Source organism: Azolla caroliniana, unplaced genomic scaffold (genome assembly GCF_043228905.1).
Source record: "Azolla caroliniana isolate FFs.n. ecotype wild unplaced genomic scaffold, voAzoCaro1.0.p SCAF_11, whole genome shotgun sequence".
Classification (NCBI taxonomy): domain Eukaryota; kingdom Viridiplantae; phylum Streptophyta; class Polypodiopsida; order Salviniales; family Salviniaceae; genus Azolla; species Azolla caroliniana.
This window is the reverse complement of record NW_028230446.1, coordinates 10,581,158-10,589,176: the sequence shown is the minus strand read 5'-3', so window position 1 is coordinate 10,589,176 and position 8,019 is coordinate 10,581,158.

Below are 8,019 nucleotides of genomic sequence, written 5' to 3'. Positions count from 1 at the left end.
GACAAGCTGCGGAAGACGGCGGAAACGGAAATTGAACGGCTAAAGGAGGAGCTCCGCCAGCAGAAGGACCGCGAGGACCGGGCCCGTCGACAGATCAACGTACGGTTCAAGCAAAAGACAGATGATTTTGAGCACCTGCACCGGGACTACAAACGGCTGGAAACAGAGTATAAGGAACGGATAGCCGAGCTCCAGCAGGAAGTTGATCGGGCCGCGACGGCGCTCGCCGACGAACGAGCGGAAAATACAAGACGGTTGGACGAGGCGGAGAAGGTCCGGATGGAGCTCTAGAGTCAGCAGCAGGAAGAAAGGGAGAGAGCAACAACGGTAATGCAAAAATTACAAAGCACATATCAAGGGCAATTGACGCATTACAAGGAGCAGGCGGAAGACAACGTCAAAATCATCAAGCTATTGAAGGAGGAACGACAAGCTGCGGAGATCAAATCGCAGATGGGAACGGGCCGGATTCAGTGCATCCTTCGGGCATGGCTGAATCAGACAAAACGCTTGATTGACGAAAGCTCCGTAAGATGGTGGACAAAGTGGGCACAAAATATGGCGGAACTCCAATTGCTACGGGCAGACATGGAAAACCGGCGGAAGGAAGGAGATGATTGTTACACGTTGACTTCCGAGGACTTCACTGCCATACGGGACGAGCTGGCCAAAGACTTCCAAGTCTTGGAGGATGAACAACTGGAGTAGGTCCGGCAACTCGTAGCTCAGCTAGACGATGATAGGCTGGACGCTCAAATCCAGTTTGAGAGCTACGAGCGGTCCCGGGTTCGGGAAGAAAAAGCACGGGAAGCGGCAACGGTTAACCTTAGTGATGAGGAACCGTCGCCGGACGAGGGTCAGGCCGGAACCAGTCAATCGGAGACCACTACGACAGAGGGAGCAACGACGAAAACGCCGGTGTCAGAGCAACAAACAGAGGACCAGCCGCAGCAGCCACCAACGGACCAGTCGCAGCAGCCATCAACGGAGCAGCAACCACAACCACAACAACAACAACAACAACCAGTTCCAGATGAACCATTGGAGACTCTCGAACAAAGCATTCTGGATATTTTGGACGAAGAATAGCAAGGGTCGGATGGTGGATTCGACGTACAAGGTACTGTCCCACGGGCGTGCCATGTGTTACCGGCCGACATAGGAGTCCAGAGTGTGAAACGATGGAGTTATTTAATTATTAAGGAATGGTTGTAAGTAAGCTATTAGTGTGGACGGACGGACTGTAATCGGTATGCCGTTCCGGATCCGGACCGATCCCGAACAGGTGCGGATGGCACCGTTTTGTACTACAAACCGGAAGCCGCTTTGCCATATTCCATCTGCTCCTTTATGGTATAAAGTTTCTTTAAGTCAACAGAAGTTCCGGCTCCTAATTGCTAGTCGTTTACGTTCATCCGGTGTCATTCCTTTCGGTGATAATCCAGTACTAAGGAATATAGTCATTTCCATGATCCATAAGTCTGTTGTGTCGTCATTGACCTCTGTTGTGTTATCAGCCTCCACTCGGAACAACTGTGCATCCGGAAAATCATGTTGAACACCGATACCAGGTTCTCCTAAATCAATTCGACTTAAATAGTTGGCTACCGCATGTTGTAGCCCTAGTCGTTGGATGGTGTTGAATTCAAATTCTTTTAAGAGAAGAGTCCATCTTGCAAGCTTATCGGTCAGGGATTGTTTTGATACCAAGTATAGTAAAGCAGAATGGTTGACGTGGAAAGTGAATTTTCGACCAAGTAAATAATGTCCGAATTTATTTACATTATAAATCATACTTAGAGCCTCCCTTTCTGTTGTCGAATAGTTACGCTTGGCAGTCGACAGCTTCTGACTTGCATAGTAGATTGGTCTATACCAGTTTGGCTCTGATAGTTGCATTAAAGCACTGCCAATTCCTATATTCGATGCATCAACAAAAACATGAAAATCCTTTGCCCAATCAAGTGGTTGGATGACGGGTACCTTGGTGAGCATTTTCTTTAAACATTCTGTTGAGAATCAAGCTCAACTTGGTCTAGTGTGTGAACTCACCTTGAGAGTGAATAGACACTCCAATGATCAAGAGTCACCATTATGTCACCTCTTTGTATTCTAGCATTTAGTATGAGTCATAAAATCATATTCTATGACACATAACTTATGATCTTTCACATTCCCCATGCTCCATGAGTCTTGTAGTTAATGAAGAGAGAGGGTGACTATATAAAGCACCTTCCCCCCACCTTGTATTTAGTTGAGTCTTTCTCCTTTGTTAATATACTTTTACCTTGCGTATTCTCTGTGTATTATTCCTTGTCTCTCTCTCTCACGCACACTCTCTCTCATACACACACATAACTCACATCTCTTCCACTTCAAAAGAATCATATCCGATTCTTTACATGGTATCAGAGCGATTTGGTAGCACGATCTAGCCCGTTCGCCTCATCGTGATCGTGTGTTGTGCTCCACGCCGACGACCAAGAACCGGCTCATCGCTATTGTAGCTTCGCTACATAGCTCGCATTCGAAGAGAGAAGAAGAATCGACATAATGAATACTCAAATGGGGAGCGCTCTCCCTACCGAGAAGTTGGATCGAAACAACTTCGCATCTTGGGAGTACAAGATGCACCAATACCTTGTCGGACAAGGCTATTGGAGCTACATCAAAGGAGCGCATGAAGACCGACCCACCGAAGCGGCTCCCGGATATGCGACATGGGAGCAAGCCGCAAGCCTCGTGATGTATTGCTTGGTGACATGTGTTCACGATCACATGCTTGGCTACATTCGCGAAGCGAAGATGCCGAAGGAGGCATGGGAAAATCTACGAAAGATTTTTGCGGCGAACACAACCGCAAGAAGGCTTCAACTCCGCCAAGAGTTGAACAACATTCAACAAAGGGACATGTCCATCACGACATACACCTCGAAGATCAAGGAGCTTTGCGATTCGCTCGGCTCAATAAGCATAAATATCGATGATGATGAGATGGTTCAAATATGCCTCGGCGGCCTCGCACCACGGTTCGACGCGATGCGAACCACCGTTCTAGCATGGCGAGAAATCTCCCTCCTTCTTCGAGCTCCAATCAATGCTATTGGTCGAAGAAACCCACATGCATACAAGGAGCAATGAGTTGGAAGGCCACATGCTCTACACGCATTCGAATGGAGGAAGAGGACGCGAACGGCTAAGAGGCCGATTCGGCCAAGGACAAGGCGGACGAGTTCCGACCTATGATAATAAATCCCAATTTCGGCCGCAAAACGAAAGCCAACGGGGAACCTTCGCAAGAAGGGGGAGCTTCTACTCCAGCCCGAGCCGTCAAAACGCAACCGAATGCGGATATTGCAGAAAGCTCGACCACCACGAAGAAGAGTGCTGAAAGAAGATGCGTGAATCGGCTTCCACAAGCCGACAACTCACGAATTACACGCACAATTCCGACTACGAAGAGTATAGCGGAATGTACGGGCACAACTCCGACTACCAGGATCGTGGCGGAATGTACGCATACAACTCCGACCGTGGCGGAATGTTCATGATTAAACATAGAGCAAACTCTATGTCGGCCTCTACCTCAACTAGTGCCCTCAATCTGGAGGACGTATGGTTTGTTGACTCCAGAGCCTCAAACCATATGACATCTCATAAAGAATGGTTTCTCGAACTTCGAGAGCCGGAGCGACCCGGTTATGTTGAAACCGGAGATGACACTACGCACCTGATTCGGCACATCGGCAATGTTCCGTTCGGAAAAGAAGGTAAGCAAAATTACATTAAAAATGTCTTGCATGTACCGACCATTACGAAGAATTTGGTCTCCGTTGGCCAAATTGTAGAGCAAGGGATGCAAGTTCGATTTAATCAAGGCAGTTGCTTCATCGAAAAAGAGGGCCGACTCATCGCACGCGGACGAAGAGAGGGCCGAATGTTCATTCTCGACTCACACGAGATGAAATCGGCCATGTTCGCAAAGGGCATGAAAGCCGACTCCGACATAGAGCTATGGCATAAGAGAATCAGCCACATCAATCTCAACAAACTCGAAGCAATGAAATCGAAAGGAGTCTTCATCGGACTCCTGACATTCAAAGAGAAGGAGATTGAAGGTGTATGCGAAACGTGCCAATTCGGCAAGCAACACCGACACCCATTCCCGAAAGAGCGGAACGTGAGCAAAGGTCTACTCGATGTAGTCCATTCCGACGTATGGGGACTGGCGCAGACGGCTACATTCGGCGGATGCCGATATTACGTGCTCTTCATCGACGACTTTTCTAGGCACACTTGGATCTATCCGATGCGGCAAAAGAGCGAAGTGTTCGAAGACTTCCAAAAATTCAAGAATGAAGTCGAGAAAGCCATGGGTCGACATGTAAGATGTCTCCGATCGGATGGCGGCAAGGAGTACTTCTCGGATTATTTCATGGCGTATCTCCGAAAGGAAGCAATTCGGCGAGAATTCACTTGTCCACACACTCCGCAACAAAACAGAGTAGACGAGCGCAAAAATCGGCACATCCTCGAAGTGGCGCGGGCCATGATGAACGAGAAGCATATGCCCAAGTCATATTAGGCCAAAGCTGCAAATACGACCGCCTACCTAATGAACTGGTGCACAACATCCGAAGTGCACGAGGTCACTCTGCACGAAAAATACTTCGGAAAGAAGCTGGACTTATCACACACTCGGATATTCGGCGCGATAGCGTACGTGCACATCCTCAACGAGAAGCATCAAAAGTTTGACCCGAAGTCGAAGAAATGTATCCTCGTAGGATACTGACTGGAGCAAAAGGGGTACAAGTGCTACAACCCCTCAACTCGGAAATCTTGAGTAAGTCGAGATGTAATTTTTGACGAGTCCGCATCTTGGTACGCACCAGAGACAACTTTGACTCCGACTCCGCTCAACCCAGAATCCTCTGAACAAGAGATAGAGGATGAAGATCACCTTACACACATGTTCGAAGAAAGTCCGATCACGACCTGATTGAGCGGACCACAAGAGCCTTTGAGCGATCAAAGCACATCACGGCCTAGCTCGAAGATGGACAAAGGCAAGGCGAAAATGGCGGAATACGAAGACGATCGCTTCGACAACGATGAGTCGACTCATTCACTCGATAGTGAGTTTGGCGGCTTCAATGTACCAATCAGAGCTAAGAAAGCCCTCATCTCTGCAAATGAAAAGCTCCGTCGCTCCACCCGTGAAAAGAATCTGGTCAGCCGATTCGGCTACAACGACTACATGGCATATCACTATGCCTTTATGATGAAAGTAGCGATAGTACGGGAGCCTGAAACCTTTTCCGAAGCCGCGAAGGACCTGCGATGGATCGAAGCAGGCACTACGGAAGAACGAGGCGTGGGATCTCGTTCCCACCTCACCACACAAAAAGGTGATCGAATGCAGATGTATTTGCAAAGTGAAGTACAATGCCGACGGTTCCGTCAATCGCTACAAAGCGTGACTCATAGTGAAAGGCTACGCACAAATGCATGGAATTGACTACGAAGAGACCTTTGCCCCGGTGGCAAAGATGACGACGGTACGAACCGTAATTGCGCTTGTCGCGGCGAAAGGGTGGCACCTCCATCAAATGGACGTCAAGAACGCCTTTCTACAAGGCGAATTAGAAGAGGAGGTGTACATGATACAACCACTCGGCTTCAACTCGAGCACCCATCCGAAAGCTGTATGCCGACTCAAGAAGCTACTCTATGGCCTCAAGCAAGCACCGCGTGCTTGGCATTCGAAGATAACGCAATATCTTCATCAAATCGGCTTCCGTATGTCAAAATCGGACAACTCCCTCTACATATGAAGCAAATCCACAAGTCTGATCGTCATCATCTTATATGTGGATGACCTAGTCATTGGAGGTGAGCATCTCATCAAAATCAATAAGGTCAAATCCCTCCTTTCGGACAAGTTCGAGATGACGTACATGAAGGAGCTCCACTACTTCCTCGGCATAGAGGTAATTCGGACTCCGACCAGAATCATGATCTCTCAACGGCACTACATCCTCAACTTGTTATACAAGTTCGGGATGGCTGAGTGCAAATCCGCGGCAACCCCACTCGATCGCAATCTCAAACTAGATGCGAACTCTGGCACCAAAGCGTGTGAGCCGACTCAATATCGGCAACTAATCGGGAGTCTCATCTACCTCATGATCACTCGACCTGATCTCAGCTATCCGGTCGGTCTCCTTAGTCAATTCATGCAAACACCGCATGATACTCACTTGGATTGCGCTAAGCGAGTTCTACGATACGTGAGCGGCACAATGGATTGCGGGATCCTCTACAAGACTGCGATGCCCATATGACTCGAGGGGTACACAGACGCCAATTGGGCTGGCTACAAAGCCGATAGAAGAATAACCTCCGGATTTGTTTTCTCCCTCGGCAGCGGAGCAATATCCTAGAGCAGCAAAAAGCAACCAATCGTCGCTCTTTCGAGCACAGAGGTAGAATATAGGAGCGCGGCAGTGGCCGCATGTGAAGCCGTATGGCTCAAAAGGATACTCAAGGATCTGGGCGTACCCATCAAGGATCTGACTTCCCTTTACTGCGACAACATGAGCAATATTTATCTGGCTCGGAACCCGGTGTTCCACGCGCGGACAAAGCACATCGAAGTGCACTATCACTTCATCCGAGAGCGCGTTCTAGCTAGCAATGTCGACCTACAACACATTAGCACCAATCTTCAAACGGTCGACATCTTCACTAAAGCCTTAGGAGCCGACAAGCTATGGCAATTCATGACCGATCTCGGATTGATGATCCCTGACTTGCCAAGCTTGAGGGGGAGTACTGAAGACGCTACGCAATAACGCGTGGATTCCGCAACTACGCAAGACACTACGCAATAACGCGTAGATTCCGCAACCGCGCACTATGCAATAATGCGTGGATTCCGCAACCACACAACGAAGCTGCGAAGAGCCGATCTACCGCGCAAAGCCACGAAGAAAGACGCAAGCCGAAGCACAGACTTCGCAACTACGCACAACGCAAGTTGGAGCACAAATTCCGCAACTCCGCATAAACGTGAGTCGACGCGGACTCTGGAACGCGAGTCGAAGCGGATTTCGGATACCGTGTGAAACTGACCCGACTTGAGCTTGAGGGGGCATGTTGAGAATCAAGCTCAACTTGGTCTAGTGTGTGAACTCACCTTGAGAGTGAATAGACACTCCAACGGTCAAGAGTCACCATTATGTCACCTCATTATATTCTAGCATTTAGTATGAGTCATAGAATCATATTCTATGACACATAACTTATGAGCTTTCACATTCCTCATGCTCCATGAGTCTTGTAGTTAATGAAGAGAGAGGGTGACTATATAAAGCACCTTCCTCCCACCTTGTATTTAGTTGAGTCTTTCTCCTTTGTTAATATACTTTTACCTTGCGTATTCTCTGTGTATTATTCCTTGTCTCTCTCTCTCTCTCTCACTCTCACACACACACACATAACTCACATCTCTTCCGCTTCAAAAGAATCATATCCGATTCTTTACATAGTCGTAAGCCTCTTGTTCGACTGTGGACCATTGAAATGGTGTCTTATGCACCGCCGTGTGGAAAGGTATTGCTACATCTGCTAAATATTTGATCATTCAGTTGTGCCATCTAATTTGGTCTAGAAAATGGCACAATGCTTTAGCATTTGTTGGTGGAGGTGCTTCGATCATTGCTTTCACTTGGTCGGGGTTGACAACAATTCCCTCATGGCTGATAATATGGCCTAACAACGTTCCACTTGTCACACCAAATGCACATTTGGCTGGATTTAAACTCAATCTTCCATGTCGACACTTCTCTAGACATAATTTTAGATGCTCGAAATAGTCGATTCGTCTAATGTACACTGCAAAATCATCTAGAAATACTTGCATAAATGCTGGTATATAATATGCAAAAAATCTCTTGGATGACTCTTTGAAATGTTGTTGGGGTTGTCTTCAAACCAAACATCATTACTAATGCC